The sequence below is a fragment of the Solanum dulcamara genome, chromosome 2, assembly GCF_947179165.1.
Source record: "Solanum dulcamara chromosome 2, daSolDulc1.2, whole genome shotgun sequence".
Lineage (NCBI taxonomy): Eukaryota > Viridiplantae > Streptophyta > Magnoliopsida > Solanales > Solanaceae > Solanum > Solanum dulcamara.
The window spans coordinates 74,178,082-74,188,569 of NC_077238.1; positions in this window are offsets into that span (position 1 = coordinate 74,178,082).

A 10,488-nucleotide genomic window follows, 5' to 3' on the forward strand; every position below is an offset into this window, starting at 1 on the left:
TGGATGAATTTGTTCTTGGTGAAATTCTGAATGTAAGAACTGAAGTGATCAGATCCGTTATAGGTATGGGGTGCTCTAAGAAATTTGTTCAGGAGTGTGGGAAACTCCAAAAATTTAATACAACTGGCATTCCCAAGAAGTTTCTTAAAGGAGTGTATCAACTGTATTTTAACTTTGTGAACAAGGTAATACTTTTGAGATCAGAGAAAAGAGCAATGGCTTCTGCTTCTGACTTGTTTATCATGAAAGCCTGAGCAAGTTTGACATTATCAACTTACCAGCCATCATTTTGGTGCATATGTATAAGATTATATCTACCAAGTATGGTAAGCATGGAATGGGGTATGGATATTTTCTTACTAAAGTGTTCAAGCATTTTAAAATTCCTCTTGGTGCTGGTGTAAGAGGAACTGTTAAGAAATTATTCTCCATGAACACTTTGGTTGAATGCGAATGTGTCGAGGGAAAAATTGGGCAAGTAAGCAAGATTTCTTAGTTGTTGTTCAAGTAGGGGCAGTTGAAACATGAGTTGGAAGACATGACAACACTCTTTAAGTGCTAAAGATGCAGAGATTTCGAGGCTTAAAGAAAAGCTAGCTACAGCACAATCAGAGGGACCAAGTTCTTCTGAATTGCAAGCACTCAAAGAAGAAAATGCTAGCCTTGCAGCACAAGTCGTCAGTCTCAAAGACAAACTGCTTCTACATCATGAAATTCATGCTGATCAGATATCTCTTCTCCTCAAATCCCTCACCCAAAACCCCCCATCTACCTAGTGTCATCCTCTATTGTCATGTCCTTTTTTGAACTGATCACAATGGTTTACTTTTCAGTTAGTTTGTAATGTTTTGAATATTATCCTTTAGTTGTGATGAATGAATGTTTCTGTTTCTCCAGTTAATATCCTGATTCATTGCTTATTGGCTTGTGCTTGTGTTGCCATCAATGGCTATGACTTTTCTATAATATTGCATACTCGTATTTTAGTTTACTGTATTCCTTGTTAATGATGTCAAAAAGGGGAATACTGTAAGCGGATGATAGGAGAAGGGGAGTGTAAGCTGATGATAGGAGAAGGGGAGAGCTTGGTGAAAGGGGGAAATTTTGAAAAGTTTGGGAAATTTATCTTTTGTTTCTGTTACTTGGATATTTGTGAAAGGGGGAATATTGAATATTTGGCTAGGGAGATTTGGTTCTAATTTTGTTCTCAGTTGGTAAAGGGAGAATGTTGTAAAGGAGCTTGCCATCATCAAAAAGGGGGAAATTGATAATGTTTAGTGTTAGTTGATTTTGATGATTTAACAAACTTAGGGAACAGGTAGAGGACCTTATTCCATTGAGGACACTTTGCTGATAACGACAACAGACAAATAGTACAAAATAGATCCTGCCAAGTCTATAGGTCTTTGTGTACGCGGCCGATTCCTTGCGCAGAAGGTCAGTTGTCTAACCAATAAAAATCGTCCAACACTGTTTATATCACTGATATATACATTCTTTACAACCATTCTCACTTGGATTTTTTGGAATCACTAAAAAGGAAAAATCCATCGAAGCTCATGCTCTCAAGAATCTGAAATGTGCTCTTGAAGAAAACCAAGGAGCTGATAGAGTTACCAATCATTTTTGTTCTTGTTTTGGAGTTGTAATTTCTTGGTCTTAATCTTGTAAGGTCTACTCCTAATCAATAAAGGAAGCTAGATCAGTTTTTTGTTTTCATTGTTCATCTTGTCGAAGTAACTTGAGCTAGTTATGGAGACCACCTGAAGTTTAAATCAGCTAGGAGTCTAGTGATTTAAGAAGCAGTAGAGTTACTGCTTCAGATCTGTAACAGAGTTGTTACAAGGAGAGAAGAGGGATTGTGAGTGCAATTCCTAGATTGCAAAAACTTGTAATCTGAATCTTGGGCTCAGTTGTTTTAGTGAAGTTTTGAACTGAAATCCTGTGGGATAGGTCGTGGTTTTTTTCCTTTGAGCAAGGAGTTTCCTCGTAAAATCTTGAGTATGATTTTATTTCTGTTCTTTAAGTTTTCTGTACTGATTTCTGATAACGGACCCGGTCCCGACTGTTTTGGTGGAAGCATACATTCTAATAATAATCTTCCCAAAATTCTAACTTATGTCTTTTTCTACACCACTTTTGGTATATTTACTACATCTGTATGTACTGTACCTGTAGCACTAGATCTTGTTCCTCTTTCATCAACTTGCTTGTCATGATTGTTGCCATTTTGACTCTATCTTCTGTTATTTTTAAGGATTCAAATTTGTTTTGTGTATTAATCTTTGTGCTTGTGCCTATAATTAGTTGTTGTGTGTCATTCTTGTTGCTCACATTCTCTGGAGTAACTACTATTCTATTTTTGCTTGCTTTGAGCATCCTTGGAAGATACTCCCTCCGTCCGGAAAGTATGGCACCCTTTCCTTTTTAGTCTATCCCAAAAGAAATGCCACCTTACTATGATTGAAAATAATTTAATTTTAAAATTTTCCTTTTACCCTTAATGAAATGACCACAATATGGATTTAGGACGGAGGGAGTAATTATTATGCTTTTTTCCCCTCATTCTGCTTCTGTTATGTAGACTTTTCAATAGGGGACTATTGATCATCATCAACTGTATTCCTGCTCTCAACTCAGGATGCAAAACTCTACAAGAAGTTGTATTATGTCTTTGTAAATTACATGTCACTATCAGAAATTGGGCCTATGGGAACAAATTCACTAGTAACCATTTCAAAACCATTACTATAACATATCTAGTGCAACAGTTATGACTGTTGCCAAAAGATTTTGTTGCTATTTACAGGACTTAGCCATATGATGGTTGCCATTATAATATGACCGGTGCAATAGTATTATCTATAGTAACAATATTTTAAAAAGACTTCTATGGTAACAGGTATCTGAAAATTAAATTGTATTGAAACGGTTCATTAATCATCCATATTTTCCATCCAACATTTTCCCTCAATATTTTTCATCACCCGGCAATATCATTAATTTTCTTTTAAATTTCTTTATTTCTATATACTCATTTTTAGAAACAACATATATACAAAGAATATATTATTTTAGCTACTTTCTCTCTAAAAATCAGACAATATGCTCTCTTTTCTCTAAACTTTTCTCTGCTTAGACCTAGGCACTACTGCAAATCATAGGTAATTTCAGATTTTGCACTAAGCTAAGCTCATATTTGACTACTATGAACTAAAATCTTCAAAGCCCTCTCATATCTTTGAGGGTTTGTGTGATTTTAGTTTGTGTTTGGTGATTTTAACTACATAATAAAATTATTTTTGTGATTTTAGCAACATTTGTGAGATCTATTGGTGTTTCTGTTTGTGACTGGAGATGGACTAAGATTTCTTCAACAAGTTTGGTCATTTAAGGTATTTTTCTTTAATCTCTTTTCTTCTCCTTAAGTTTTTTTTCTACGAGGTTAGTGAAAAGTCAGATTCCGTTGTTGAATGTGCTAATAAGTTGAAACTATAGTGGTCTTTTGTTAGTTTGTTTTAGGGTTAGTGAAATTGTTGGATTTTGCTGGTAGTTAAAGCTGTGTTATAATTATTTAGTTGTATCTGTGTATTTGTGTTAATTTATTGTTGTTAGTTACAATGTAAATGTAATATTTTTTGTCTTGTAAGTGTTGTAGTAGCTACTGTTTGTGGTCTTAATTTGTTGTTGTTAGAATCATTTTTTGTAGATTGTTCGATGTAACATTGATGTTGGATTTCCTATTGCATTAGGTTTTAAAAATCTTGTAATGTGTTTTTACTCTGTTTCCCTTTTTTCTTGATAATAGATTTGTGAAATTGATTACTTTGAACCAAATTTTTCTTGTTTTTGATGTTGAATTTCTAAGGCATGATTTATTAAAATAAGATTTTTTGAGGCATGATTTAAAGAAGTAAATTTTATGTTTTCTGATAATAATTTGTGTGAATGTGTCGCCTTTATCGAATGTTCATAAAGTTGCATAGAATTGTATCTGCCTCTTTGTAAGAAATGATCACTATTTCTTCAAAAAACTTCATTGTGGAATCGGTTTCTTGATGTGTCCAAACATTGGTTAAGTTGTTGGGTTACTTTGTGTAACATCACATTTATTTATTTTTATGGATTTTGGCTAAGGTGTTGGTTTACTTATTGTGCCATATCTTTAATGTATATTACTAATTTTGGCTAAGTGGTTGATTTACTTAGAGTGTCATCTCTTTCATTTATGTTACTGAGATATTAGAGATGTTGTTTGTTACTTAGAGTGTGGTTTTTTTTATTTACTTAGTGTGCCTACTTAAGTGTGGAATCTGTTAAATAGAAGTGACGTCTATTGTTAAGTTAGTTGTTTTGGCTATGCTTAAATTTGCTCATCACAAAGTGAAAAATGGTGTTTTATAAATAAAGAATTGTTTGATCCAGCATCCTCATGTTTGGTCCAATATGTCTTTATTTACAAAGAATTGTTTGGTCAAGTATTCTCATTTTAAAGTTGAACTGAGCTTCATTTTTTTGTAAAGTTAAATTAAATTTGAAATAATTCTGTTTGTTGAACCTAGATGAGTTATTAGTAAAGGTGTTGATGTGTTAATCATACCTGATTGTGGCTATATGAATATTAAACATGAATTAGTAGAAACAGTCCATTAAGTCGTAGTTGTAGCTTCAAATTTCGTTTAAATTTTGAATCTGCTTTTGCTTTTAATTGAACAATGATAAAATATTTCATTTTACGTATCCTATAAAGGACAACAATGGTTATTAGTTTTTGTTTTAGTAGTTGGGAGTATTTCTGAAATTATTTCCTAGTTGCTAATCTAGTTTGTCTTTGGGTTATCATAAAATAATATTGTGAAATGCTTGCTATGAATCTTAAAATGCATAGTGTCGTTTGAGATAGGCTTGTCTAGTCGGGTTGTTCTGATGTATTGTTTAGCTGCTGAACATTGTTTTCTTTTATATTTGTTGGTTAATTTATTTGATTTCTTGTGTCACATAGATGTCAATGAGTATTTTAGATAGAATTTGGATGAATCTAAGAAGAAGTAGTAGTAAGTTCATCAATGGAGTGAAGGATTTTATTGATAGGGTGTTTGAACGAGGTTCTAAAGGAGAACAGATATTATGCCCATGTGATGCTTGTAAGAATCGCTATTGGCATTATAAAAGTGTTATGGAGGATCACTTGTTTGCAAAAGGATTTGTTGTAGGATACGAGATGTGGATTTCTCACAGGAAAAGGATATCTACAAGTACATATCATTCAATTAGTAATGACGAAACTTGTAACAGTCATGATGATATTGATGGACTGCTTCATGACACATTTAGAAATATTGAAGATAATGTAGAGCATGAAGAAGGGGTGAGAGAAGGACTATTGAAGAAGCAAAAAAATTTTTTAGATTAGTTGAAGAAGGGAAAAGGGAGTTATATCTAGGGTGTGAGAACTTCAGCAAGTTGAGTTTCGTGATTTGATTATACTTGCTTAAAACTATGCATAGATTGAGTAATGTGGCCTTTTCAGATCTGCTAGACTTATGGAAAGAAGCATTTCCATTTCCTCAACTGCCCGAGTCTTTTAGTAAGGCTAGAAAAATGATAAAAGATTTAGGTCTTGGTTATAAAAAAATACATGCGTGTTCTAATGATTGCATGCTCTTTTAAAAAGATAAGGTATAGGCTGATAATTGCTTTTTGTGTGATTCTTCTAGATGGTCAAATGTTGTTGATGGATTGACTACTGGAAAATCAAAAATACCAGCCAAGGTTTTGAGATATTGTCCTTTGAAGTCTAGACTTCAAAGACTATTCATGCATTTTGAAACGGTTGCTGCAATGAGATGGCGTTCCACTGAACAACCTAATAATGGTAATCTAAGATACCCTGCTGATGGAGAAGCTTGGAAGGATTTTGACTCTTTGCATCCATTCTTCTTGAATGTTCCTCGAAATGTCAGATTGGATCTTTAAGTGATGGGCTTAATCCATTTCGGACCATGAGCATTTCCCATAGCACATGGCCTGTTATGTTGATGAATTACAATCTGTCACCGTGGATTTGCATGAAGACAGAGTACATAATGTTGTCAATGATCATTCCAGGTCCATCCTCTCCCGAAAATGATATTGATGTGTACCTAGAAATATTAATTGATGAGTTGAATGAGCTATGGAAAATTGGGGCAGAAAAATATGATGCCCATACAAACCAAACATTTCAAATGCGTGCAGCCTTGTTATGGACAGTTAGTGATTTTCCTGCGCTAGCAATACTATCCGGATGGAGCACTAAGGGAAGCTTAGCATGTTCAACTTGTAACTACAGCACATCCTCTCTATATCTGAAGCATAGTCAAAAGATGTGTTACTTGGGTTACAGGGAATTTTTGCCTCCTAGTCATCCATATCAAAGAGACAAGAAATCCTTTAATGGTGCGGAGGATCATAGACCTGGACCCACACCTTTGTCAGACAGAGAAGTGGTTGAAAAACTATAGGATTTCAACAATGTTTTTGAAAAAGGCCAAAATAAAAAACGCAGGACTACTGAGGATCCATGGAAGAAAAGATCCATCTTCTTTCAATTAGCATATTGGGCTACAAAAAGGTTGAGGTACAATCTGGATGTAATGCATATTGAGAAAAACTTTTTTGATAGTTTACTTGCTACTTTACTAGATGTATTAGAAAAGTCAAAAGATCACATTAATTCTCGATATGACTTGTAAGTAAGGGGATAAGGAAGGAACTACATCCCGTAAAAGATAATAGAAATGGAAAAGTATACTTAGGTAATCCTGTTTTTCCATGAAACCAGAAGAAAAAATATATTCTAACAGTGTTTAAAAATGCCAAATTACCAAAAGGGTATGCCTCGAACATATCAAACCGTGTAGATGTGGAACAAATGAAGATATCAGGTTATAAGAGCCATGATGCACATATTATGATGCATTACTTGCTGCAAATTGCAGTTCGTAAATCATTACCTAAGAATGTTGCGGCAGTTTTGATTAGGTTGAGGAACTTCTTTAAAGCTATATGCAGTAAGATAATAAAGTGAGCAGATCTAGAGGGATTGCAAGCTGAAATAAAAGAAATTGAATGTGAGTTTGAAAAGATATTTCCTCCAACCTTTTTTGATATAATGGGACATTTGCCTATTCATTTGGTAGATGAAATTTGGTTTGGGGGGGGGGGGGTCCAAATCATCTTCGTTATATGTATCCCATGGAGAGAGAGCTGTGTGAATTTAAGGATCTTGTTCATAATCGGTATAATCTGGAAGGTTCAATACTAGAGGGATTTATTGCAGAAGAGTTCTTGACCTTTGGTTCCAAATACTTACATGGTGGAGTAAATACAAGATTCAACAGATACCAAACTGAGGATGACGAGGATGTTAAAGAAGAGCAAGATGATATATCAACTATATTCTTAAAGCTCGGTCATTCAGTTGGAAATAAGAAGAAAACAAAAGGAAAGCCTTTGAAGATGGATCAACAGTTATCTTCTGAAGCACATTGATATGTATTGTTCAACACCGGACATGAACAAATTGAGGATTTTATCAAGTAAGTCTTTATATTTTGAACTTCATTTATTTTTTTTACTATTAAGGTGTTGTAAACTTCAATTATAAATATTTAATGGTTGTATTTTAATTATTCATTGCAGGGAACATGAAGTTTTAATTGACAGCACTGTCAGACAACATGCATGGACGAGAGAAAGAATTTACAGTGAGAAATTTGGCAACTGATTCAAAGAGAAGGTTGAAACAATTGAAGTGCCTAATCAGTTAAGGTGGCTAGCTAAAGGTCCTAATAGGGTGGCAACTAGAAAATATACTGCCTATTTCATTAATGGATACCAATTTCATAAAGTACCACGGTATTCCACACGGAAGTCTCAAAACAGTGGAATGTCTTTGGCTGCGACAACTAATAGTTTTGCTAGTGCCCGAGATCAGAATTCCATTGATGGAGAAGTTATCTATTATGGTGATATTCAAGATATTATCGAGCTCGATTATTATGGTTGGTTTACTATTGTACTATTTAGATGTGCTTGGTATCATAATGATAAAGATGAATTTGAGTTGACTCGTGTGTACTTCAACAGATTACGTAGTACAGATGACCCTTTTGTGTTGGCATCTCAAGTGCATCAAGTGTTTTATGTGGAGGATCCAACTGAGACGGGTGTTTATTATGCAAGGAATAAAGCCCCCATTGATTTGTATGACTTGGTGGAAGAAAACTGTCCTAACATAGGAGAGACATTTTGGAGGGAGCCTACTGAAGACATTGGTCCATCGAACACGACACCCGATATTGACATTAGATGGTCAAGAGAGGATATCCTTGTTAATGTTGTTCACATGCCACCTGATGCACAATTCTTAGAAGATACAATTATGGAAACATCAGAAGATGAGGATGATTAAGATGATACTAACAGGGATTGGATGGAAGTGGATGATTAAATAAGAAACTTTAGAACTTTTGCAGCTAGTTTAAACATTCGTCTAAATGACAGATGCCTAGTAAAGTTGTTTAACTGGAATATTTTGGTCCGCCATAATAGAATGCTTTTGTTGATTTTGTTGTCTAATTGACTATAGATTATGACCTTGTTGCTTGTACACTTTTGCTGATAACATCAATTTGATGCTCCTTATTAATCCTATTTATTTAACTTAGAATTTTGATTATATTTTTAGTTGTTTTGAATAATAAAATACTCTCTTGTTTATATGTTAAAATGTCTATTTCCTAAACTACAGTGTCCATGTTCTTGATATAGTTATTTCAATATGTATTTGGTGCCTGATTTCTCTACTACTCTTTTAACTAGTAAGGTGATGTGATGCTTATATGTAGTATTCTTTTGCTAGATTTTGCAGTCATGAGTCCAAAGAAAAACAAAAATATGAAGGCGAATGTCACGACCCAAGCCTAGGGCCTAGACGTGACATGACGAATGAAACACTCGGAGGTACCTCACCCAAGCCTCTTAGCATTCATTAAGCATTTCATTGGTAATGATAAAAAAAGCAAGCGGAAAACAAAAGGGATGTAGGGACTAAGGGGCTTCACATTTAATAAGAGTCAAAGACAACATAACATCTTTTTCTATGTCCAACCATACCTTCTACATTAAAGACTTGGCGGGGGCTAAGACATGTCCCTAGCTCACCCTCAAAATAAGTGTCAAAAAATGCCTTAATAAAAGTCTTAATGTTCTAAATAACGTAAACTTAGAATAAAAAAAGTGTTGTTCCCGAACCATAGGAACTCACCACAAGCAATCTTCAAACTAATTCGAGCTAGTCACGTGGAGGAGGTCGGGGAGCGACGTCGGTTCCTACATGGTGATATCATGTAGGCAAAAGTATGTGTTAGTACTTTGAATGTACTAAGTATTTGAGTATGCCATGAAATGAAGAACATAAGGGAGACATGAGTAAGCATTATGCATAAGTGAATGCATGAATTAGATATGATCATATGAAATCCTAAAATATTCATTTTGTGAGAAAGTGACCATAATCGACATTTAAGACCATGCGAGCTATTACATGGAATCCAACATAAGCCCCTACGTTGGCATGGGGAGACTACTTACCGGGGAGAACTCCATCAACTTCAATATTTTTTAACTTTAACTTTATTGGCTAATTGTGAATCCACTAGCCTAAATAGCCTACAAGGGGTCCTATGGTGGTACATAGTTAATGCAACATGAGACTTTACTTAAGAACCCCTTAGGTCGAGTCCCTATCTATATGCTACATTCGATGCTAGGTCAAATTCCACGAAATAACATGTATATATCATAATAACATAAGCATTGTATAACTTTAGACATTAAATCATCATCGGTGGAAAAACTCATTAAAACCTTTGGTTTATAATATCATCATGACTACCATTTCCTATTTACCGTTCTACTAATAAACCTTGATTTATAAGAAAATTAGGTCTACAATTAGTGGTGACATTCCGGGTACCATGCTAATCGAACCTTCTATTTTTGAAAAATGTTCAAAAGCATTGACGGCCTATAGGGAGGTCAAACATGTCATATCATAATGTTAAACATTTCATTTGATTCAATGTGAGAATTTTCCTTTCTCATTGAAACCTTACTTTGGCTAAGAAGCCCTTTCATTAATCAATCATTTCATAAAGACTCCCCTTCATAAGAATTTACTTCATAACATTCATTGGAGTCAAACTTCATTTCAACTTTACTTTATCATAGGATACTAGGTGGGTTCATTTCAAAAAGACTTTCAAATACATTTAATGGATACTTGTATCCATGAGAGTGATATGAATGCATCCAATCAAATATCTTAAAAACAACCCATCATATGCACTTTAAAACTACCTTTCAAACCTTCATATAAGAACATTGATAATCCATCCATTTCATGTAAATAAGAATCAACATAAGTCAATATAAGTAAATAAA